This window comes from Leptidea sinapis, chromosome 42 (genome assembly GCF_905404315.1).
Source record: "Leptidea sinapis chromosome 42, ilLepSina1.1, whole genome shotgun sequence".
NCBI classification, from domain to species: Eukaryota; Metazoa; Arthropoda; class Insecta; order Lepidoptera; family Pieridae; genus Leptidea; species Leptidea sinapis.
In genome coordinates, this window is record NC_066306.1 from 4260066 (window position 1) to 4288034 (window position 27969).

Here is a 27969-nt window from a genome sequence, read left to right on the forward strand (position 1 = left end):
CTCTTATGTTGTCCCTCTAAGATTATAAAAAAACATGCAAATTAGATTGCGTGGTAAAACTTTGTAAAATAATACTACAAGAAATAAGAAAGACATACATTAGGGATCACATAATATTAGCATCAGTACGTAATTTTATTTTATTAATTTCAATGTAAAATAACTCGAAGCGTATGTTATTAAATTTGAAAGCCACGCACACGAGCATGTAATGGTTGCCGTATTAAAAAGGCTATTGTTCTTAGGTAGTGCGGTATCTAGTTGCAGCGCAGCGGAGAGCAATATTAATCTAACACATGCAAATTATTTTCGCTAACTTTGTAACCTCAAGCCTGACGAAGTTTTATAAAATATATCAATATCCATGTACTATAAGTATATTAAAAACTAGCGGACCCGTTGTTATGTAATTAAAAAAAACTCTTGCGGATGGAATTTCTTTAAATTCTTGGCTGATCTCTACTCGGCGAAAGGAATATTTCTACCAAATTTCAAGTCTCTACGCCTTATGGTTCCAGAGATATCGTGATGAGTGACTATATACGTGGAAATCTCTTATATATATATATATATATATATATATGTATGTATAAAATAAAATAGGTATATAAAATTGATATGGAGTTGAAATGAAAGTTAATATGCAGTAAAAAATAGTCATAAAAATTTAGGATTGTATAATATAGTTATAATGTGAGTTCGGAAAGCGTCAAATGCGGGTAGAAATATATTTTGCAGCCATATTTTATAATGAAACCGTAGGAAAGTAAAGTACAAGGTGTGGTTTGATTAATGGGCTTCTATAATGTGCGCCTCAGATCGCATGACTATTACATTGAAGGCTTACATCTAATACGATTTATTATCATATCTCATATTGTATTATACATTAAAACAGTTTCGATGCGTTTTTGAACGTGCCTAGTACACGCACGACGGATTTGATTTGATATATTATATGAAAAACCATAAACTTAGTATACTACCGGTAATAGTTGAACCCTGTGTGAAAGTGAGAAAACTCTCCTTACATAAAAACCTAGGTGTGAGAAAGAGACGGAAAAGGTGAAGAACGTAAAACCATTTTGAAATAATTTAGTATCCATTAGTCTCCTGTATTTTAATTAAAGTATTTTTAACGTTATTTTTCTGTGTTTTAACGGATATTAATCAAATTATAATAGTGTCGTGTTCGGTGTTAGATTGTGTTGTGATCTACATACATCAACAATCCAAATAAAAACATTTCACAGGAAATACTGCTTTCGAAGAATTTTCGTAGAACATATTCACTAAAATACTTTTATATTACATTTTATATACGCAGTAAACACCCTATTTTGTAAAGATTATATTAATTAAAAAAAATATGAGTTAGAAAATAAACGTACGTAATATGACGTCTGTATCCATATTTGGCATTGTCTAAAAACAAAATATTACACACGTACGATATGTAAAAGTAGCACACATGAACATTTTAAATTTAGTCTGGCCCTAATGAGGAGAGTGTTTGTCTATTACGCTAGTATAACTTTATGTGGGACCATATTACCAGTAGGAGGCTCCTTTGCACAGGAAGCCGGCTAGACTATGGGTACCACAACGGTGCCTATTTCTGCCGTGAAGCAGTAATGTGTAAGCATTACTGTGTTTCGGTCTGAAGGGCGCCGTAGCTAGTGAAATTACTGGGCAAATGAGGCTTAACATCTTATGTCTCAAGGTGACGAGCGCAATTGTAGTGCCGCTTAGAATTTTTGGCTTTTTTGAGAATCCTGAGCGGCACTGTATTGTAATGGGCATGGCATATCAATTACCATCAGCTGAACGTCCTGCTCGTCTCGTCCCTTATAAAAAAAAAATGTGAATAACTAAAGAAGTGGGGACTCCTCTTACGGCCGTTCCCAATTCAGTCTATCTTTTACTTGAGATAAAAATCGTAAATATCGTTGACTTTTCTGTACCAATAAACTTATCGACGGTAACTTACCTTATCCGTACACGTCGTCTGTAAATGGGCCGACGTATAGCTTACCAGCGATAGAAATTTGTATGGAAATTCCAATTCACGCGTCCGTATAAGGCAATAAGAATGACTTATTGGGACAGCTTCAGATTATTGACAGCAAATTACTGACAGTAGAAGCTAGTAATTTATCTCTATCTGTAGATAATATATTGGGAACCGCTGTTAGATGTTCATCTGATTACTAATAATTTACCATGCGGCAGGGGTGGTTGCTACTAGAGAATCCAATTGGTTTCAATTGGCGACAAAGGCTCAAAGAAATTCAGTTTGATGAAATTTATTAACAGATAAAAAAAGTATGCTTTAGATCAGACGACTATTATAAAATTTTTCAAGAACCAAATGATATTACGAAATATGAAATAAATCAAGAAATCACCGTTCGCGTAACGCTAGCGTTCATCCGTAACGCTCTCGTCATGCATTTACCAGCTTACTCCCCAAGTCAAGAGTGCGAAAATAAGTTTTACTTCAAAAAAGAAAAAAATGCGTACATATTTCTTAGGACGTACAGAATACACGGTGTGACACTAATATATATAATGGAACATGAACGGTACAACACATGTGTCCCAAATTTGTTTAGACACCTGCTCCAAACTTCCAGTTAGAGTGGGTTACTTCCCTAAATTGTCTTCTAAATATAACACATAACACTGACTGCGTTTCAAATTACAAACTGGAAAACTCCTTTATATAAGCGTCTTTAAAAATACTTTTAAACGACTTCAAAAAAAGGAGGAGAATCTCAATTCGTCGGTATTTTTTTTATGTTTGTTACCTCAAAACTTTCGAATGGGTGAACCGATTTTGATAATTCTTTTTTTTATTTGAAAGCATGTGCTTCCCGTGTGGTCCCATTGTAATTCCACGATTATTGTAATTTTTGGAGTCGGTGTCATCAAAATATATTTGTAACCACATACATTGTTATAGGTGAGATGGTTTGAGTCATGAGAGGTGAGAGAGGGTTGCGGCGGAAGGACACCGATTACAAAAATAACAATAATCGTAACTAGAATTAGGTTAATTTATTAGATTGTATAAAAATATGCAATTATTTTTATACTTTTTAGTGCATATTATTTCTTTTGTTTTGGAATAGTGTTTTTGAACTTGGTTGTTTTTTTGTTAATTTTTTTTTCCAGTTCTTTTACTATCTTTTTCCTACCGTTTTTGATTTACTACCAGTCATTTTCATTATGACTTTATTTTATGCGTTCACTGTTTACTACCAGTACTTTTTTTATTAATTTAATTTAAAGAGTTTCAGTTTTATTTAAATTGTAGTTTATGTATCTGTATTATATTAAATTTTATATTCAATCTATGTTATTCATCGATATATGTTTTCAAGGCATCGCAAAAGCAAGCACCTCTAGTCAATATTCATTTTCATTCTCCCATAGGCAAAATCCTATGGATGTATGTTTGTCTCATTTTAGTGTCGCCATTTACTGTATTACGTTTCAAATTAAGATTGAAATAATAAAAAAATGCGTGCGTACAAAGTATACATGTCAGAAGTGATTCCTGAATTGTGCATGAACTTCTAAGCTGCATATGGAGCCCTGGTACATGTTGCTAGGATGACAGGTGATTTCAACCGTTATGAAAGACATTACTATCATCGCTACCATATTTATGTTATCCTGGTGTCTATGTAGTAATACGTCGTGAGCATGACGTCAGAATGTATTAAGGTATACTCGCGTTACACGTAAGACAATTTCTTCTTCATCTATGATCGCCTGGTACCAAAACACCGTATATCTCATTTTCTCCCACGTTGAATCTTGTGAATTTATTTCTCTGTCTGCTTTTTCGTTTCATCGACTTTTCGCTTCAATAATTAATCTAAGTTAATGCTGTACTGTTATGATTACTAGAACAAGATGTACCCATAACAACTATTATAACTCGGCATTTGAGGAGGTGAGAAAACTTGGAACACCAGAGAAATCACAAAAGTATTACCGACACTATCAAGTGTCGACTAAACGTCGACAGCAGGACAATTATATGTACAAGAGTAGAAACAACTGTCGGTTCATTATTCGCTATTTATAACGAATTATAATGCTATATTTCTTTTTATATTTTATAAACAATAAATTCTTCAATAAATACTTATCTTACTGTGCTTTGTGTTAGTTACAACTTATGAGCATAACTATTAGAATAACTGCTTGTGGTGCCAGGTCGACCTGTTATAAAATCATTATATTTGTTGGATGCAATTACTAATTATGACAGTAAAAACTATCATCGTTTTCACGAAACAATGAATTCAAGCTCTAAAGGTTCCATCCAATATACGATAATTTATATTTATACAGGCAATTCTTTATTACTTTTAATGAAATAATTTATACTATTTAAACACGACTCATAATATATTGGATGCAGCACCTTACAAATTTCTTATTATTGTATATTGTATATTACAACCATTGTAAAACACTCTATTTGATTGAAAAGAGTGGCCGTTGAGTTTCTTGTATGTTCTTCTACGAGCTCAACTTTTTACGAACATATTGTAATCTAATGTTACTGTAACCGAATTTGACTGTCATATCTGTGGTGAGTAATCACCACGGCCCACTGTCTCTTGTAATACGAGAGCCTTGCCGTTTTTGTAAAGGGTCGGATAAACGTACACAAGAATTCGCAAAACCGATATACATTGGTACGTAGCGGGAGAGTATCGAACCGGGGGCTCTATGGTGAGTGTCAACGATTTTATCTACTGTGCCAGAAGCTTACATGTAATGGGCGGAGATGATGACCTAATAACAATTGAACCATTCATATTCAATAATATTTTAATATTTCATACTATATTTCACAAATTTTTAGCCATCTTTAACAAATTTGTGTCCGGAATGTGTTACGACCATTAAAAATTTATGTCTGCAAGCATAAACTTACCCGTTTTTAAATGAAACATGTGACTCAGTTTGTTTTTTTTTATTGGCGTTAGCCAAGCAATGCATGACGAAGGCATTGAGTTGGATGAGCATAAGCGGGCAGCCTTTGTGTGTCGTAACTAGTAAGTTAAAACTAAGTTGTGAACATGAAGAAGAGCGGGGTCCTTGACCTCTCAAGGTTGCGTAGTGACCAGTGTTATGTTAGATGTTACGTTGGAAGGAAGTTTGGAAATATTTTACTTAGTTTCTATATATAAGTTATTTATTATATGAATTGGACTTATAATAAATATTGTTATATTATTCACGCATCTTCATGATAATATATTTATTATCTAGATGTAAGATAAGGCATAAAAGGCATTTATTTTCTCAAAACTGATTCCTTTAGAATTCTTTTTGATGTCATTTCTAATAACTACTACATACTACTACCGCTTCGGAAACAAATGGCGCTCTGAGAGAGAAGAAGCGGCGCAAGAAACTCTCCTAGCGCTCTTTTCAATAAAAATATACCATATTGCACAGTCATTTCTATCGCTATAAAATAATCACAATCTAGTCCCAGGCTGTCCGACCATTTAGATATTCAGCAGTGGAGTAATAGAATTTACGACAGAGCCATTTTTTTTTATAAAACATTTTAATTTATTTATAGATAATGCGTGAACAGTGGCTGGGACTTTATTATAGAAGTGTACATACATTTACCCTTAAAGCTATTATGTATCTTATGAAGCCTACTAGAATTAGTTACAAGCAATCCCTTATTTCTAGTGTTATAATAATGACAATCACTATTAAGAAGATAATAAAGTTATCTACAAAAAGTTAAGCTAATCAATAAGCAAGTTAAAATAACAAATTCTATTAATTATATGAAAATTATTTTTTAAAATTAGTGTTTTTATCATTTATTTTTATTTAATTTGATTTTAATGTAGGTCTCGATGCACATGAAAGAAAACACCTTAAAAGAATGTTCATTATTAATTAATGTACTTACATAACTTTAATTTGATTTACTTTCGTTACATACATGTAACAAAAGTACAATTATATTAATAAATATATGAAGTATAATAATAGCATCTGAAAGAAGATGTTGTGACAAAAATTGAGAAAGGTATGCTGAGATGGTTTGGACATGTCGAGAGAATGAATGAAGAACGATTGACGAAGAAAGTGTATAAGGCCAGTGTGAATGAAAGTGTTGGAAGGGGTAGACCTAGGCGGACGTTTCAAGATCAAATCAGGGACGTCTTGAAAAAAGGCCAGGTCAAGAGTACCCTAAGCCCGAGAGCATGTATGAAAGGAATAATGAAAGTGGACGAAGCGAAAGAAGTATGTAAGGATCGTAGCAAGTGGAAAGAAGTGGTCTCTGCCTATCCCTACGGGAAAGAGGCGTGATTTTATGTATGTATGTATGTATGTAATAATAGCATATAATACCGATATCTTTGTATAGATATTTTACTTAGATATTGTTTTTGTTCTTATGTTTTCTTTTCATATGATTACTTAACAATAAGACCAGTACTTTGTTCGTCATTTTCGCCATAGCATGAAACATTTCGAGTTTAGAGTGCGCGGCTTCGAGTAAGTAGAACATCTTTCCTACTAGAACTTTTATTAATTTAATTTATTAAAAAGTCACTAACATATTCAATCTTAGCATGATCATCTACCTACCATCAGAAAAGAAAACAAAGACAGTCAAATATTTTTTTTTAACTCAGAAGTGCTAACCCTGTTAAGCGACCTCTTCCCCCCAGCTTCTTACCACTTGTGTCGCCTATTTATCGCGAAGATAAAATATTGACACACTTTTTTACACAAATTATCTTGCCCCAAGTTAAGCATATATAGCCTGTGTTATGGGTTACAAGACAATGATATATTTAATACAATATACTTACTTAAACATATATAAATACATTTAAACATCCATGACTCGGAAACAAACATCTATATTCATCATATAAATGCTTGCACCTACCGGGATTCGAACCCGGGACCTCTAGCTTAGTAGGTAGGATCGCTAACCACTCGGCTATACAGATCGTTGTTCAAGATGTTCTGTTTATAGATTATTTACTTACTTTGACTTCACCATGAGTGCTATTGTGCGTGTTCAATTAGATTTCAATTCATGTTGGATGTATTTGGAAGATGGAATGTTATTGTGAACAAGCGTTAAGCGTGTGTCTGGTTACAAATTACATTGACATCATTACAAAGGTAACTATTTCTGTTTTATGATTCAATAGTTTATGCGCAATGAAGAAAGCTATATTGCGTAGCTGGTCTGGTGTTGAGACAGCCGGAAATAATGGAGGTCGCTATTATTATATTAAAAAGTTTATTACATAGTTCTCAATTGCTATTTGAAATTTATAATATTAATAACATTTATAAGGTTATTCAAATCAAATCGAATCAAATCAAAATCACTTTATTCATGTAGGTCACGCAAATGACAATTATGAATGTCGAAATAGTTATTTCTGTAATTGAATTTACCGCCACTTCGTAAGGGGTTGAGCTAATAAGAAGAAATGGCAAGAAAATCATTGCTACTCTTTTAACACATCATTTCAAATACAATATACAGAAATACTCAAACGTCAAATAGTCATAACACGAGTAAGTCATAAAAGAAAAAAGTCATAAATTTTATAGGTGATTATATTTTATTATGTACTAGATTGTGGAGCTCACCTAAAAAAAGTTTGATTGGTTGGTTATCAACTCTTAAATACATCCTGTAGATATCACAACCTGAGTTTGACAAACCAAGGTTTTAGGAGTATGCTTCATTCGTACGGTTGGCTTTGTTTCGCTCTTCCCAACCCAGGGCGTTCCCCGAGAGGTCCTGGTTCGAATCCCGCATTGTCCCTAAATGGTACAAATTTAAAAGTAAAACAAGACGCAACGGATACCACACATTTTATATAAGTTTTGTATTTATTTTATATTTTCTGTACGGGATTTCACCATTTTGATCACCTGTATGTGCTAGGCATGGCCGGTGGAAAAGTAAAGGCTTGAAAGTGTTTCAAATAAAAAATATATATATTTCCATATATATTTAGTGGATTATAGATTTATTTTGGCATGAAATGATATCAAATTTAAAATGTTCAAAATAGGATTTAAAATCACTTATTTAACGCCAAAAAACTACCACATATTCGAAAATTTATGACTCAGACCTGAGAAAAACGAGAAGAAACTACCGGGCTTCTTTTTTTTAAATAAAATTACGTCAGAATATAATTTTGTATAATAAAATTTATTGCATATTTGGTTTGCACGTATTATGTGAACATACCAAAGTAACCGACATAGTCCAAACGATTGCGAAACTGAAGTGGCAGTAGGTAGGGCACATAGTTCGACGGACATATGGCCATTGGGGCAGTAAAGTCCTCGAATGGCGACCACGTACCGTAAGACGCAGGGTCTGGTCAATATCGCAGGAATACGTTCGATGAGGGCAGCGCAGGACCGATCGTCGTGGAAATTTTTGGGGGAGGCCTTTGTCCAGCAGTGGACGTTTTCCGGCTGATGATGATGATGTGATCATAATATAATATTTTCTATTTAATAAGTTATATTTTTTTATTTAATGACAACGAGGTAATTTCAAGTAGGTATCGAAAGTTCGTCTCGTTTCGTAGTCTCAAACCGTGCGAAATCGTGGATATGATTATAGCGACAGCCGTGACTGTGATAGTCGTTCGTGCGCACGTCTACTTGAAACGATAAAAATGCAAAATCATTTTTCTTACGACGTAAATAAAGTTTATTGCTATAGAAATGTATCTTTTGTATGTAAGGACACCCTACTACTATCTCAATATGCTAACCTATTACTAAATAATCTTCTATATATATACTAGCTGACCCAGCAAACGTTGTATTGCCGATATTAAAATCGCGATACAAAAGTAACTGTTGATCCGTAGATGCGTGAAAATTTGAAGTTGTATGTATTTTGTAATGCTGACTCATAATCAAGCAAATTAAAAAAATGTCCAAAAAATGTCATAAAGAATTCGTGTGGACCACCCTTAACATTTAAGGGGATGAAAAATAGATGTTGTCCGATTCTCAGAGCTACCCAATATGCACTCAAAATGTCATGAGAATCGGTCAAGCTGTTTCGGAGGAGTTCAATGTTTAACACCATGACACGAGGATTTTATATATTAGAATATATATAATGAATATGGTCTTTGTTTGAGGCTTGATTGACACTGATCGTATCGACATGAAACTACCACCATTCGATGCGAAATTTTTTCCCAGATGGTTTATGGCTACTTTCTAGGTTTTTATGGTTTAGTTTTCGAATTCCAATTTTCCTTCATTAATTTATCTCCTTTTAAAATACGCCCAGCGAAGCGGGCGGGATCGGCTAGTGTATATATATGCAATTTTTGTGGTATCATTATAAAAGTAATTTATCTAATAGTAAACCTTTACCGATTTACCGATGGAAGATCTGATCAAGATCGCCGGAATACGTTACATGAGGGCAGCGCAAGTTGGACCGATCGTCGTGGAAATCTTTGGGGGAGGCCTTTGTCCAACAGGGGACGTCTTCCGGCTGATGATGATGATAATGATGAAACCTCTACCACATAAACATCTCCTAACAATTATTTTGAATTTCGTAATCCATTTGCTTTGAACATTTTCTGGGATCTTGTTGTAAAAGCACATACATCGCCCCACAAAAGACTTCGTACTAGTTAGTCGAGTTCGACTTAGCCGTGTAGTAGGCATAATAAGAATATGTTTGTTGCTGGGTTTAACATTATGTTAATGACTGTTCTAGAAAATTTACTTATTTGCCTATTTATTAACATAACATTAATGTATTGACAGGCAACAGTTAAAATGTTTATTTCTTTTAAATTTTGCTCTCGATAATTCTTTAGGACCAAGGTTTTTTTAATTATCTTGCCCCAAACTACGCATAGCCTGTACTATGGGTACAAGACAGTGATATATTTAATACAATATACTTACTTTAACATACATAAATACATAGCGAACATCCTCCAAACAAAACATCCATAATAAACATCCATGACGCGGAAACAAACATCCATATTCATCATAAAAATGATGTACCTACCGGGATTCGAACCTGGGACCTCTAGCTTAGTAGTCACCAGTGGGAATACCAGTGAGAGGCTCCTTTGCACAGGATGCCACCTAGATTAAGATTACCACAACGGCGCCTATTTATGCCGTGAAGCAGTAATGTGTAAGCACTGCTGTGTTTCGGCCTGAAGGGCGCCGTAGCTAGTGAAATTACTGGACAAATTAGACTTAACATCTCTCATCATCAGATCTTATGTCTCAAGGTGACGAATTTTTGGGTTTTTTCAAGAATCCGGAGCGGCACTGCATTGTAATGAGCAGGGCGCATCAATTACCATCAGCTGACCGTCCTGCTCGTCTCGTCCCTTATTTTCATAAAAAAAAAGTCAGGGCCACCAACCATTCGACTATATGAGTCGTCAATATATATAGGTATATAATAAAACACTATAACCCTTATAGCGCGAATAGCCGTCACTCCTCCAAACTCCAGGCAAAGAATATATACAGTAAAAGTACTTTGTGTAAAAGTTTGTATGGAAAAATGGCCACTAGAGCACATGAGTAAATAAATGTGACTAGAGTATCTCTAAATGAGGTGTAAAAAGTACTATTATACGTTCTTAATACCAAAAGTAAGTTTATTATGCAAGTAGTTATTTAATTTAATTACAGTGTAGCAAGTAATTAAGCGATATTCACATGTTACTCAACATAAAAGTCTTCCCACAGTGACCATTTTTCCTTATACAGCCTTAATATGAACTTGATTCATATCTTGAGACTATAAACGTGGAAGTAATGCTCGTTTCACACGCGGCTATGAAGTTCTCAGTTCTAAATTACTTAGTAACGCTTTTATGAGTGTAAATGGATGTTTTTTGTAAGGTTATATTATGACTGGTTATAGAAAGTCTAAACAATATGTTTATAACGATGCGGGACTCGAACCCACGACCTCTGGCGTTCCGTGCCGGTGCTCTAACCAACTGAGCCAACCGTTTTAACAGTCGTTCATAAAATTTTGTTTTTCAAATTTTATATGTGTATTAATCCTAGAAGTGAGGGTTATCACTTTAGAAATATAACATATTGTTTAGATTTACAAGAGCGACATCTCAAGTCAATTTCCTAATATGCAAATATTGGGGTTGAGCAGGTTATCAACTGTAAAGTAGATCCTGTAGATGAAGCCACAACCTGAGAGTTGAACAAAGCAAACAAGATTTTATAACGCTACGTTACTCGAACGGTTGGCTCAGTTGGTAAGAGCACCGGCACGGAACGCCGGAGGTCGTGGGCTCGAGTCCCGCATCGTTCATAAAATTTTGTTTTTCAAATTTTATTTGTGTATAGACAGACAGTCTCTCAATGAAAAAATTTAAAGAAATAAATTTTGTGACATTTCATTGTCAGTACATTTAAGAAATTCAATATATGTTCACAAAAATAGTCACCTTTTTTCTCTTAATAGTGATTTTCATAATTATTACACTAGAAATAAGGGATTGGTTGTAACTAATTCTAGTAGGCTTCATAAGATACTCTATATAATAATAGCTCTAATGGTAAATGACACTTTTATAATTAAGTCCCAGCCACTGTTCAGGCATTATCTATAAATAAATTTAAATGTTTTGTTAAAAAATGGCTCTGTTGTAAGTCCTACTACTCAACAGCTGAATATCTAAGTGATCCGAGCCTGGGACGAGATAATGATTATAACTATTGTATATTTCATTAAAAAGAGCGCAAAAAGAACTGCTGGGAGAGTTTCTTGCGCCGCTTCTTCTCTCTTAGAGTGCCATTTGTTTCCGAAGCGGTAGTAGTATCATATAGTAGTATACTATATTAGAAATGACTTCAAAAATAATTCTAAAGGAATCAATGTTTAGAAAATAAATACCTTTTATGGCTTTTATGTTACTTTATGATTGTTATGTTAGGATGTGTTTCTTTATCAATATTACTTAACAATAATCATTCCATTCATGTTTATAGCTTTAATTCAATTTTGCTTCTAGATTTAGTACATAGAGTGTTTAGATATTAATTTTACTGAGTAATTGGTAGCATAATTTAAATGAGCAATGTAATATTGAAAAGATTTATTTGACGAGAGCTTACAAATATATAAATTAATATAAATATAATAATAATAGACTGCTCCTAACATTAGTTAGGAGCAGTCTATTATTAGAGTTATTACTCATTAGAGTATATTAATTATTATTAATTAACATTATGTTGTATTTTCTTCGATTAACACTAGAGTTACACATTCAAATAAAACACTTTAAAGAGTTAAAACGCGTGTAATTTTAACTGTGTTTTTACATTAGATTTAAAAATAAGTTACATTTTTATTAATATTTTAGCTAACCCGACGTTTCAAGACCTTTCCAGATCTCAAATGTAAAAATAAAGGTAAATTTACACGCGTTTAATCCTTTAAAAGTGTTTGTTCTTTAAGTGTGTTCTTTGATGTTACAGCATTAAAACCTTATATCATAATATATGTACGTGCAACACAATTCAATGAATTGAGAATTGCCGAGTGTCTAAAGCAGTAGGTTTATTATACATAAATATATATATACAGTGTGAAACAGGCTTAATGAGAGTGACTTGAGTGAACCTCAGGTGTGGGGAAGGACGGCTGTCAACAGTTCAGTGCTCCGTCTAATATTCTTTCTAGCGACCAGAAGAAATTCGGTTTTATTTTGTGCTTCATACAGTACTATTCGGTTAACAACACATTGTTTTGTTTTAAAGGTAAATATATTTTGAACCTTGGCTGGGTGGTCGGGATGAACAGCAAATAAACTGTCGGTTATGACAAGCAATTTGAATAGCAACATTCTCAGTGTATTTTGATAGCTTTACGCGCGTTTTCAATAACCTATCTATCCTTAGTTTAACTTACTAGAGGTAGACAAATCTATCATTCTACGCTTACTTACATTTCAATAACCTACCGACAGATAGCATTGGACTATAACTAATATTATAACTATATTGGACATAACTAAGGATAGATAAGATCTTGTCATTAAACGTTGATAGCAATATATCCGTAACTATACGTTATTTAAAACGGCCATTAGTAAATCACATTTGGATAGTTTGACGTATTAATATAGTTTCTAATAATATGCTTTGACAAGTAGCTGTTACATAAAATGCTAATGAGCGTTCCCAACATTGCCCGCGTAGATTTGTGAACCCATCGAATTGAAAATCATTGAATTTTACGGTTTTGAGATAAGCGCGAAGAAACGTTTCTTGCGCCCGTTCTTCTCAGGTCTGAGGCACTATACTTTATATGGTTGTTTCTGACGTTCATTAAGCCGAAGAGTAAGCAGAAAACACGCAAACATGGTGTTTTTAGACAAGTTTTGTGGTGAAAGTGTAGCATTTCAAACTATGAACACTACTTAATCCTGTTACACATATCCTTAAGTCTTATTTGTAGGTTGCTAATGCTTGCTGTTGGTTACAGTTAACACTGCCGAGCCTTTTTGAACTACCACTTTTCTTTGAAGTAAAACAAGTTATTTGGCATGGCGTGACGCATTTTTTTGGTACTTCTCTCAGAAAAGTTATTCTTATAGCTTGTACTTTTTTGTGTAGGTCCATTTATTCAGATTAGTAGTGAATAACGAGATAACATATAAACTGTTTTCCACCCCAGAATTTTGAAAATAATGGCTTTGTTAAATAGATAGCGGGCCGGCAGCCCTGAACTCATATCGCTCAAGGTCGCTGGCATGTAGTGTCGCCTTAAGTGATTTTTAATAAACATATTTGAATTTGAAACATACATTAATTCAAAAAACTGTTTTAGCCTCGGTTACAAAAGAAAAACAAGAATTATGGTTTTTGAAACAAACACACGTGTACGATTACATGTTTGTTGATGTACAACTTGCACTATTTTACATTCATTTGATGACTTCATTAAACTATCATTAGTTAAACGACACAAAGTCATTAATTTATAAATTATGAACATGTAAATGAAAGAGATTAGAGAAATCGAGACAATATTTCGCCATGCTTACGCGTTCATTTTAACGGCTGGTGTTTCGAAACGGAGTTACGTTAAAACTGACACTGGTATGCGGTTTTTACTGAGAACCTGTCTCAAAACTTTGAGATAGTTGTGTGAATTAGTTTATTATTACTTATGGAAGCGCTCGTGATGTTAACAGTAGTAGTAAACAAATAGATTAGCCGGCTAAATAGCCACGGCACGGTATTTGTATGGCTAATGTAATTAAAGGTTATTGAGATTGTTTTTTTTTATGGAATAGGAGGACATATGAGCGCTCGGGTCACTGCTATAAGTGATCACTGCCGTCTACGCTATCCTGCAATACCAGAAGAATCACAAGAGCATTAACGGTCTTTTTTTTTATGAAAATACCGGACGAGACGAGCAGGACGTTCAGCTGATGGTAATTGATACGCCCTGCCCATTAAAATGCAGTGCCACTACGGCTTCTTCAAAAGCTCAAAAATTCTGAGCATCACTACAACTGCGCCCGTCACCTTGTGTTATAGGTAAGTTGTCAAGTCTTATTTGCCCAGTAATTTTACTAGCTAAGGCGCCCTTCAGACCGAAACACAATAATGTTTACACATTACTGCTTCACGGCAGAAATAGACGCCGTTGTGGTAGCCATAATCTAGCCGGCATCCGTTGCAAAGGAGCCTCCCACTGGTAAAATCCATCTTCTCCCACCATGAGCTCAGGCAGATTATTCCACCTTCACACGACACGCCACAAGTTAGGATATCATCCGCACCATCTGGATGTGTGGTGGTCCTGGTGGTACGGTTTTCAAGGAGCTTTCTTCCTCGTACTACGAATCTGTGGAATGAGCTTTATTGTGCGGTGTTTCCGGGACGATACGACATGGGTACCTTCCAAAAAAGCGCGTACACCTTCCTTAAAGGCCGGCAACGCTCTTGTGATTCCTCTGGTGTTGCAAGAGAATGTGGGCGGCGGTGATCACTTAACACCAGGTGACCCGTACGCTCGTTTGTCCTCCTATTCCATAAAAAAAATCTATCGCATCTGAGCTCATGGCCGGCATATTATTTCTTTCTTTTTTGGGGCATAACAACGCGCTGAAGCACGACTCAATTCATTATAATTCGATGCCGATTCTAAATTAGTCTACTCTGATGAATAATCACAATGTTAATTAATTACAGTTAAATTTTTTTATGTATCAAATATAAAAGAAAGCTTTAATTAAATGTAATTATAGTATTGTAAATATAGTTACGAGAACGGTATTGTTTGAAATGTTATTAATTTGTTAAAAAGAGGTATATTATGTATATAACCTACTTATAAAACATTTATTTTGACAACGAAACCAAAATGAGGATATTGAAAAATGTTTACTGTTATACTTTTAAAAATGATTTATTATTCAAACAAAACAAATCTTAAAACTATATTTACAATACTACGACTACATAAAATTAAAACTATCATTACGTGGAAGCGTACCAAGAATACTGGCAGCATTACCGCGTTGGATAGCAAGGCTGATCCGTTGACCGAAATAGCTGCCAGCGCTTGGGTTTCCAGTAGCCTCATTGAGGCGCGAAGATAGTATTTTGAACATTCTCCGCGTGTCGGGGCCCCACGGGCCAAGTGTCTCGACACCAAACGGCACAAAGATGTATGACTCACTGAGACCAACATATTTGCGACGCTTGCTGTCTTCGGCAGTCGAAGCAGCAGCCCCAGCACCAACTGACGTAACTTGGACATGAGAAGGAGCCAGAGTGTCGACGCAATTAGCGTCCCACACCAGCGCCCTTCCCCGTGCCCAAGCCACCAGCGTCATTCCATCAGGACGCTTGCCATCGCGGCGGGTAATACCATTTGGCCCTTAAACAGCTGGTTATACTTTTAGTATGAAATAACAGAATAAAATAAAGTTGTATTTACGAAGATGTCTGGTATTACTCAAGAAGTAACTATCTGAATAGTGTTGTATATTAATGTTTATTTAAATATATTAAACCATGTTTATGTCAATATTTAATTTTTATTTGGTTATATCAACAATGAAAAGGTTGTTAGCACAGAACAGAACCAATCTGTGATGATGCTTTGGCCCAATTTTTTAAAAACATAATTGTAGTACCAACTCAATCTACATCTGTCAAATAAGTAGTTTTTCTTTTTTTTTCGTCTTCATTATTTTAATAAGTTAAAGTTATAATTTGTACTTTCACTATTTATTTTGTTTTTATTATAGCTTAGATAGTATTATTTCTATTTTTCAGAAGTAATAAGGGAGTATTTTTTGTAATTTTTATGTTCACCATAATTATTGTCGTATACTTTAGAACTACTAATTGTAACATTAGATTAAGAAAATTGTATTGTATGTGATGTGGTGTGCTTTAATAAATAAATAAATAAATAAAATATATCATGTAAATATATTTTGTCACTACCAACACCATTTAAAATGAGCCACTCTTAAAATCACCTCATACATAAAATAATTCAATAAGGCTTCAAATCTTAGATGAACACATCTTTTAGGCATTTATCAATATTAAGCAATCATGTCATCTTTGACACGAGTTTAGCAGCGCCGATTATTAAATCAACCTTATTAAGAACACGTCGTAATTATTTGCAACGGTCTCACGAGTTTAAAATTACATTCCGAACAAAGGAGAGCTTGCATTTAAAATTATTTTCAGACGAGGTTACCATGCGAAATTCGGTCAGTAAATACTAGCGCCAAATCAGCGAAATATTTATAACTACCACGCTCTTACCAAGCTTAAACCAATGTTAAAAATTTTAAGAGTTTATAATTATTATAAACTGTGGACTTTTTCTTTCTACTGTTACACATTCTACAGTTAATAAAAAGTATTATTTTTATCTATAAAATTATTCCAATTGAATCTACTATATTAAGGCCCTAGCTTCAAAAAACGTGCTGTGATGTGAAGTTTCATATTTTTCTCTATATTTTTATTGTATAATTTGTTAACAGGCCTGGTTAGATATAGTATTATCTAATATTTAAAATTCTCGTGTCGCTGTGTTTGTAACGAAACTCCTCCGAAACGGCTAAACCGATTTATATGAAATTTTGTGGTCTGAGAATCGGACAACATTTGCTTTTCGTACCCCCAAATGTTATGGGTAACCCCACCTCTAAATACTTTTTTTTATGGTTTTGACAATTTTTTAATTTTTTTTTATTATGATTCAGCATTGATTAATAATACAACACCCACTAATTACGAACGATTAACCACTGTTCTTTAATCACGATTTTTATATTATTATGTTCCATCCACAGATCTGCAAGATAGCAATAGAATATTATAATTGTAGTACGATAAATTTTATGTAAGTACGATATATTTGGTAGGTCTGACAATCGGTCGTCATCTATTTTTTAAACCCCAAAAAATTTTAACAATTGAATTTTTTTATTACTTTAATTGGCAGGGTCAGCTAGGTTAGGTGATAGTCAAAATTAGAAGAGCTAACACAAATTTAACTATAGAAAATAGCACCAAATGAGACCATTGCTATCGTTTTTTTAGGGTTTTACAAGAAAACAACGCAATATTCTCCTCAGACCTAAATCATATCTCGAAAGCCGTGGTAGATTTGACGTTCAATAAGTGATTTTACAATCGAATATTGAATTAACTTTTGATTTATATTTTCTTTAAAAACCATCTCCCGTGCAGCAATATCTTTTCGAAGATAGTCCATTAGTATAGATCAAGCTGAATTGGAATTTGTCTAAGAAAACAATACTTAGAACATGCAATGATTACGTTTTACTTCTTCATATAGGTGTAGGTACAATAAGATTACAATCTACATAGAATTAACGATATATGAATATTTATCTGCTATATTCTTATTTTTTTTTTTTATTTGGAAACACCAACATTACATCAAGTACATAAGGGATAGTACAATTTTTTTAAATTACAATAAGAGACGAGACGAGCAGGATGTTCAGCTGATGGTACTCTATTGATACGCCCTGCAGATGCAATGCTGCGACAATGCAGTGCCGCTTAGGCTTCTTGATAAACACAAAAATTCTGAGCGGCACTACAATTGCGCACGTCACCTTGAGACATAAGATGCTAAGTCTCATTTGCCCAGTAATTTCACTAGCTGCGGCGCCCTTCAGACTGTATGCTGTACTTAAAGTTTTCACATTACTGCTTTTCGGCAGAAATAGACACCGTTGTGGTACCCATAATCTAGCCGGCATCCTGTGCAAAGGAGCCTCCCACTGGTGAAAATGTGTAACAATAAGACATGTCTTTACAGGTGCAAACAGCATTTACAATTACTGTAATAAGCATACCAAACTTGAAGAATTTATACATAATAAACATAAAGATTAGACCAAAAATGATAAAGCAAAATAACTTAGTTGCATTACTGTTAAAAAAGAGAAGTATAAATATAATAATAATAATATTGAGACACTTTTTACACAAATTATCTTGCCCCAAATTAGGCATATATAGACTGTGTTATGGGTTGCAAGACAACGATATATTTAATACAATATACTTACTTAAACATACATAAATACATTTAAACATCCATGACTCGGAAACAAACATCCATATTCATCATATAAATGCTTGCATTTACCGGGATTCGATTTCGGGACCTCTAGCTTAGTAGGTAGGATCGCTAACCACTCGGCTATACAGGTCGTCGAATATAACTACAACGATGTACCTCTTCGTAGATTTATTATTCGTTTCCAAGAATTACAGTTATTCTTTATAAACAAAATGCCAGATGTGCAATTCTCATTTTAGCTGAGCTGTTGAAGGATGGTGTTTCGTTATACTCGTCGTAAATGATAAATCTGCTGTCGTCCTGCTTTTGTTTAAAGCCTTGCACAGCAATTTTCTTTTGTATTATCTTTTCATTTTAGCTAACGAAGGGGAAACGTGGAATTAAACCAACAGTCGAGTTTGTTTTTCTAACAAATTTGTTTAGTTGATAAAATTTTAATTATGACTGCTGTAAATTGACAATGTAGGTGAATAGATGTGTTTTGTTTTTCGTATACTACCCGCATAAACTCAATTATTGTTGTTGAAGTGAAAATTACATTAGGCGCGCTACACACTTTATTTTGTGATTTTTTATTTGATTTTTTAACGTCATTTTTAACAATTATTTTTCAAACCTATGCAATTTCCTCATTATTTAAATATAAAAAATTTAACGAAAGGCATGAAAGGCATTTATTTTCTGAAAATTGATTCATATAGAATTATTTTTGATTTCATTTCTAATATAGATACTACTACCGCTTCCGAAACAAATAGCGCTCTGAGAGAGAAGAAGCGGCGCAAGAAACTCCCCCAGCATTCTTTTTTGCGATCTTTTTAATAAAATATACAATATTGTACTGTCATTGCTATTGCTATAAAGTATAAATTAACCATAATCTAGTTCCAGGTTGTCCGATCACCTACATATTCAGCTGTGGAGTAGTAGGATTTACGACAGAGGCATTTATTAATAAAACATTTAAATTTATTATTATAGTGTAACGATTTACCCTTAAAACTATTATGTATCTTATGTGTGTTTTATATGCTTTTGAAGGTCAGGCGTAACCTGGTGATAAATGATCAACACCTCTTTTATATAATAGTAATAAAATAATAATTAACACACTTTCTACAAACAGCTGTTCCTGTCTAGACTATACTATGTCTATAAATTAGACGAGTTGACAAAAATATCATATATTATAGAGTTGTTGGAGCAGGAACAATGAATCAATTGCTTCGGAGCTTGTAGTGAACATACATTGATTTTTGAAGATATACTTCTTTAAGCGCGTTATGAAAAAATAATGAGATTGAAATTTTAAGATGCGCGCGCATCACTGTAACACAAAAGTAATAGGTTGAAGTTGGTTCCTAAAATTTTCTGACGTTTGCGTCATTCGTTATTTTTTTTTTTGGTTTCTTCGTCCATTATTAGGATAGGCAAAGGGTTCAAGCCCATACAGCCGTATTCATTGTTTAATAACTTATTCTCAAAGCCATCTTTGCAAGATTTTTACATAATTATTCTTTATAAAAACGTAGAATTATAGCACGAGCAATAAAACTTTTTAATGATTTTTGCTTTGTTATGCCAATGAAGTATAACTTCTTGCGTGCATACATAAGTACACACACACACTTTTTTTATGAGAAAGAAGAAGAAGACACATTTCATTGTTGTTTGATAAATTTTTGAATGTTCATATATTGCACAGTTGCTCATTTCTTTCTAAAAGCTCTTTTAAATGATGGATAGTATGGCTTGCTTTTAGATTCAAACTCAAAGAAAAATTAAAAAAAATAAATATTATGAGTGTTTATTCCCAGTACATTTATGAAAATTTAATATACGTTCACAAAAATCGTCACCTTTTTGCTCTTACTAGTGATTTTCATTATTATAACATCAGAAATAAGGGATTGCTTGTAACTAATTCTAGTAGGCTTCATAAGATATAATATAATAGCTTTAAGGGTAAATGTATACACTTCTACAATAAAGTCCCAGCCACTGTTCAGGCATTATCTATAAATAAATTTAAATGTTTTATAAAAAAAATGGCTCTGTCGTAAATCATATTACTCCACTGCTGAATATCTAAATGATCGGCCAGCCTGGGACTAGATTGTGATTATTTTATAGCGATAGAAATGACTGTACAATATTGTATATTTTTATTGAAAAGAGCGCAACAAAAGAATGCTGGGAGAGTTTCTTGCGCCGCTTATTTTTTTTTTATGGAATAGGAGGACAAACGCGCGTACGGGTCACCTGGTGTTAAATGATCACCGCCGCCCACATTCTCTTGCAACACCAGAGGAATCACAAGAGCGTTGCCGGCCTTTGAGAGGTCTTCTCTCTCAGAGCGCCATTTGTTTCCGAAGCGGTATTAGTATCTAGTAGTTATTAGAAATGACATCAAAAAGAATCGATTTTGAGAAAATAAATGCCTTTTATGCCTACGTGTGCATTATTCTGCCTCTGTATACAAATAAATCGTTGAATAAAAAATAATAACCTAATAACAATAACTACTGTTGGATCGAAAACAAGCGTTGTTAATGCACATTAAACACTATCAAAGACAAATATAATGAAATGTGTAACTACCCTCATTGATAACGTTATTTATTGTGACACTTTGTAGTCACCATATTACTTGTAGCTGTTTATTTATTGTTCCTGTAGGAAACAATAAATCCATAATATTATGACATTTCTATTCCTATTTACAATAGATAAGACACCGAAGTATCTTGAAGGAATCCAGAAATAATTAGCTGTGATTTATAGTATCGAGACATAAATTAAAATTCAAATATTTTCATTCAAATAGGATTTTGAAGTCACTTAAATGAACGTAAAACATCCACCCATTTAAAAATTTATTGAAGTAGGCGTTACTTTGCGGAAATCCATAATTATCCAAATGATTTGAAAGTTCTTTTGTGTTAATTCCGCCAATATTTGTCTTTCAACAATTCGACACGTGTTTCGCCTCTACACGAGGCATCCTCAGGACGTGTTGACTCGCCAAAATCTCTAGACTGACTCCGTCAGTTTCGTGTCAGATAACAGCAAAACACGTGTCGAATTGTTTAAAGACAAATAATGGCGGAATTAACACGAAAGAAAACTCAAATCATTTGGACATTTAAAAACTTATGCCTCAGACCTGAGGAGGACAAATTGGCCTTTATTTGTGAATATAAGCAGTAGACAGGTAAATTATTTATCTGCCCGTGACTTTGTTCCCACTAGGCCTTGTATAAAGAACGACATTGAACAAAACACAGACATAAAGCTCACTTTTATCTCACTCGCCTCGATACCTATTCTACTTCTCTTTCGATGTATATCCTTCTCCATCCCGACGTTAAAATTGCATCGCGCTTCACCAAGAAGTTCAAAAATTTCCGGATAAAATGTACCTTATATCATTTTCTGGGTGTCAATGTGTGTGCAAAGTTTCATAATGATCGAATTAGTAGTTAAGGCGTGAAAGTGTAACGAATAAACAATCATTAACATTTGTATTATTAGTTAGAATGTAATAATAATAATATTGACACACTTTTTACACAAATTATTAAATTGCCCCAAATTAAGCATATATAGCCTGTGTTATGGGTTGAAAGACAACGTTATATTTAACACAATATGCTTACTTAAACATACATAAATACATATAATAATACATAAATACATTTAAACATCCATGACTCGGAAACAAACATCCATATTCATCATACAAATGCTTGCACCTACCGGGATTCGAACCCGGCACCTCTAGCTTAGTAGGTAGGATCACTTACCACTCGGCTATACAGGTAGTCGGAGGTTTATCATCTAGATTTTAGATTCTGAAATATCCGCTTATTACCGAAAACCCGTCAAGTGCGAGGGGTTGAATTAACGAAGGGTTCGTACAAGACTTAAGAACTTTTTAATCATTGCAAATTTGGAATCTTGTTTTCGTATTATTCATTTTTATTGTAGCAATAGTAGTTACACTTGCATTTAAATGTTCAAATTAAAATAAAAACCCGGACATCTGCCAAATAATTACTATCCCCATATTTTGCTGTACCAATTTCTCTCTATAATTCATGATTTACGTATATGTACCTACATAAAAGATGTTTTATTTTATATAATATTAAATATTGAAAATTTTATATACTTTTTTTTAAACCAGCTAATCCCGATTTTAGGTAAAATTAGTTTTTCCTGGGCCCAATCAGTACATCCTTTAAGCTAAACGATAAACCGATACAGACTATGTTAAAGTAGTGTTTTATATGTTTACCACATATGCATTTACCAGTGGGAGGCTCCTTTGCACAGGATATAGCCGGCTAGATTATGGGTACCACAACGGCGCCTATTTCTGCCGTGAAGCAGTAATGTGTTAATATTACTGTGTTTCGGTCTGAAGTGCGTCGTAGTAAGTGAAATTACTGAGCAAATGAGTAAGACTGGGCATGACTATGTCTCAAGGTGAGGAGCGCAATTGTAGTGCCGCTCAGAATATTTGGGGTTTTCAAGAATCCTGAGCGGCACTGCATTGTAATTGGTACGGCGTATCAATTACCATCAGCTGAACGTCCTGCTCGTCTCGTCCCTTATTTTTATTTAAAAAAAAACTCTTAATAAGAGTTATGCAAACGGACATCCATAGCTCCTATTAAGAATGTGTCAACATTCCATCTTGGGAAACTTCACATCTTGATTTGAGCTTCACAGATCGTCCTAAATCGATTACACAGATAGACATTTTAATTAATATTCAAAGACGCTGCCCTCTCGGGACTTAATGAGAAGGATGAAGGAAATTTCCATGAATCCTAAAGTTAGTTAATTTGAAATTAGTTAAACTTTGTATCAAGGGACTTGTAAATTAGACGTAAACATACTGTAAAATATAATATGTATACATAATTTAACTTACTGACCTACGTTTATATCCATAATAATATTATTATATAGATGTTAATAACGATTTATATTTTTGAACTGTCCTATAGTATAATATGCTGACCCAGCAAACGTTGTATTGCCGATATTAAAGTCGCGATACAAACGTAACTGTTGATCGTAGATAGGTGAAAATTTGAAGTTGTATGTATTTTTAATGCTGACTCATAATCAAATTTTTAAAAAAAATGTCAATAGAATTAAAAATTAAATTTGGCGTGGACCACTCTTAACATTTAGGGGGGTGAAAAAAAGATGTTGTGCGATTCTCAGACCTACCCAATATGCACTCAAAATTTCATGAGAATCGGTCAAGCCGTTTCGAAGGAGTTTAACTACAAGCGACATGAGAATTTTATTTATTAGATTATGTGATGTTTAAATTTTTTTGATGTTATTTATATATTGTGATGTTTAAATTTTTTTGATGCTTAAATTTGACAAAAAATACGGATTTTTTTAAAAATCAAAATTAATTTTCTATGCAACATTTTGATGATGGTTGCAATTACTACATGAATATAATTATTTTTTATTGATATTGCACAATATATAATATTAGTATAAATGTTTTTATGTTTAAATTGGCTCTGAATTAAAAAAAATGTATGGGAAATTTCTTAAATAAATTTTTTAAATTTTGTTTTTAAATATAGCCTTTAGAGAATTCACTTAAATGAGTTCTGTGAAGTTATTAGACAAAATTTTTAAGTAAAAAAAAAAAAAAAAAATTAAATATTAACCATTTTCGACAGTCAAAGTTAAATGTTCATAGGAATAATCGGTCGAAAAATTATGTGATATACCTAAATAAATATAAATATACATTTTTATAATAAATTGGCAAGATTAGAAAAGTTCAAATTCCATTTTTACTTTCTACACCTCAAATAGCCATTCATGTGATGATATTTTTAAGTTTGTTAAGTATTATAAATTCACAAATAAAAGAAAAAAAGAACCCATGACCTCTGGCGTTCCGTGGCATTACTCTGCCAGTGCTGCTGCCAGTGCTGCTGCCAGTTGGTTAGTATAATTTTGTTTTCAAATTTTATTTGTGTATTAGTCCTAAAAGTGAGGGTTATCACGTTGCTTATCAGGTTGTTATAAATTCAAGAAACTCAAAAATAATGTTTGAAGTAACAATCAGCATTTGAATTAAAAACGAAATGAATTAGTGACAGAATTAATAGACTCATGCCCAACTCGCCCCATGCATGACTACATTTGTAACGGTTGCGGACAGCAGGTGGGGTGTTTACCCTATATCTAATGTGTCAATTTTTAACGATCTAACTATAAACAGACACCGCCCTCGCCCGCACCTTAGCGCATCGGGTAACTTCCGGTCTAATGCACCCAAGCTTATCTTTAAGCTAATCAATATTGTACACTTCAACTTTTTTTAGCCGAACGAAAGTTTTTTAGTCTGTCGATTAAGTAATAGGTTCAAAGTCAAGTCAAACTTTATTCAAGTAGGATTAAACTAAGTGCTTCCGAATCGTCACTATAAATATTTCTTTTATGCAATATCAGTCCTTTAGAATCGTGTAGACCATTATTCCAAGAGCACCGTCTGTTAACGCTTACTGGTCTATATATATTCGAAATTTTTATGTTCATTAAAAAACAAGGTGAACTTTTTAAACCAGCAAAGCACTATTCCATATTAGGATTAAGAGATCCAACTCGCCTTCTGATGGTTTACTGTAGAATAGCGCTTCATCAAAATAACGCAAATGTTATGTGTATTAAGGTCTTTAACCATCTTCAAAAGAATATTAGAGAGATGCCTACAACATTAATGCATAAAAAATTTAAATTATGGCTAATAGATAAATGCTTTTATAGTTTAAAAGAATTCTTTAGCCAAAAATAATGGTATTCAAATGTAATTTTTTGAGAGGTACCTACAAACTAATGTTTATTTTATATTATATTATTGAATTAAAGCCATGTAATGTGTATTAATAACGTATAAATATAAAAATTCCAATATTGACAATCAAATATTTGTATGCCGATATATTGGCGAATTGTTCTGTACACCAATTAATTGTTAACAACTATGTTACCACGATTCATACAAATAAATCATTTAAATTTAAATAAATCATTTCGTTTTAAATTACCGAATTTACCATACGTATGGTAAAAAGTTGAGCTCGTGAGAAGAACATAATATAAGAAACTCAACGGCCACTCTTTTCAATCAAATAAAGTATTTAACAATGTCAAACTGTAATAAAGGTACATAATAAATTATTTTATAAGGTGCTGCATCCAATATATGAGTAGTGTTTAAATAATATAAATTATTTCATGCAAAGTAATAAATAATTAAATGTATAAATATAAATTATCACATATTAGATGCATCAACCTTTAGAGCTTGATCCATTTTTTTGTGTAAGTTTTGTGTAAGTCACAATTATTAGTTAATTGCATCAATAAATACAATGATTAATTAACTATAACAGTTCGATCTGGCACCACAAGCAGCACCCGTTCACAAGTTGACGCATGGACCAGCCATCGTTCCCTTCGCACATATTTGAGGCATCTCCTTACTCCTTTCTACCCGGCAACTGGTAATTTTCGAATGGTATGATGAAACCTGGTTGGTTAGTTATTAGATTTAATATTAAAAAATCGATTGAGTTTTTTTTGTTTCACTATTAAGTTTGTTTATGGATTAGGAAATAATAATGAGGTTCCGAGGAAACGCGACGTACACGTATTTTACACAAATGAAGTCATAAATAAATTCCGATGACAGTAAAATTAAATTTTAACATAACTGCGTGTAAACTGCAAACCTTTTTGAGTTTAGCTTGTGAATCATTCGTATACTCCAAGTCAAATTATTTTAATCTAACCTAAGGGTTCTTAGGGCATCTATATATCTAGCTAATATTATGTAGGCTTTATTTTTTAAATAAATAATAATTTATTAATAGAATAAAGCCTATCCTTACAGAGTGGCCTATTGCGATGGCTTGACTTAAATTTAAGTATTTAAATTAAAATAAATTTTAGAGTTACTACGAACCATCTACACCATATTAGATAATTACCATTACCAAAACATATACCAACTATCCCAATATTAAACTCGTTAATATATTTAAGAAAATTTAAAAAATTAAGAATACAAATTTTTGCGTGTGCCCTTTGGTAGGTACTTACTAATATAAGCGTAATATTTTTTTATATTTTTATCAAATCCTTTTTATGTATAAATATCTAGTTGAAATATGAATTGAATAAATTGCATATTTCTAGTAGCTGGAAGGTCCTGCAGACGGCAAAAAATAATAACAAACTATTAAATGACAGGAACAGGTTCTGTGGAGCGGATGAGAACCGTACAAATATTCCAAGCTTTTTATGATGTGGAGAGATCAAGGATCAACTTAACAGCAGTCATTTTATATATTATTGTTAAATTATAGCTTGGAGTGTATATATCTAAGTATATTGTAGTTGGGTATACTGTTATGAGTTCATTGTAATCTGTAATCTATTAGAATCACGCCTGAATACGCAAACATAAATAAACTTAACTTACCTCCGCTAACGCTCAAGCAATTAGCGAGCCGGCATATTCTTGGTAAAAACAAACAATTCGTCGTCCTGCCTTTGTACTTCACTTAAAGTATACTTTACCACTTTAAGGTAAAGGTTTTATTGAAGAACTTAGTTTTATTTATCGAAATTCACTTCACTTAAGTCACAATGTATGACGAAGAGGATAAGTTGGGTTATAACACGCGTTGCGAATGAAACGTAAGCATGGGTCGCTTGTTAGAATTCGACTGGAGAATTACTGCCTTTAGTTCATACTGCGTAGATGCTTGAAGCTCTCGTACTATTCATCGTATTAGTAATTTTAGACACTATATAGTCGGCATTCAGTTTATATTGCGATCGCTTTTGTTTAAAGGATGTACAGACAAAGCTTCTGAATTTTGTGGCGTAGCATGTTTGTAATAATAAAGCCACAGCAATGATGATATTCATTTAATAATTAACATGTATTGATGCTTTTTTTGGAAAGAATAAAACTCGTGTTAGAAGTTACAATTATTATGAATTAATAAGATATTTTTTTTAGAATTCCGTAACTCTTATGAGAAAAAGGAATCGATACAAATCAAATCAAATCAAAATCAGTTTATTCACGTATGTCACGGAAATGACACTTATGAATGGCAAAAAAAAAATATGTTTCTTATTGAATCCACCGCTACTTCGTAAAGGGTTGAGCTAATGAGAAGAAGTAGCAAGAAACTAAT

At 33.2% G+C, this 27969-nt stretch overlaps 1 protein-coding gene across 1 annotated transcript in view; it reads right to left on the reverse strand.

Moving 5' to 3' along the window:
• LOC126976751 (uncharacterized) overlaps nt 1-27475 on the reverse strand; it is a 69938-nt gene extending 42463 nt beyond the window's left edge. The window contains exon 1 of the mRNA XM_050825313.1: nt 27243-27475. The gene's annotated coding sequence lies outside the window, so the exon portion shown is untranslated. The remainder of the gene's footprint in view (nt 1-27242) is intronic.
• Between the last annotated feature and the right edge of the window lie 494 nt (nt 27476-27969).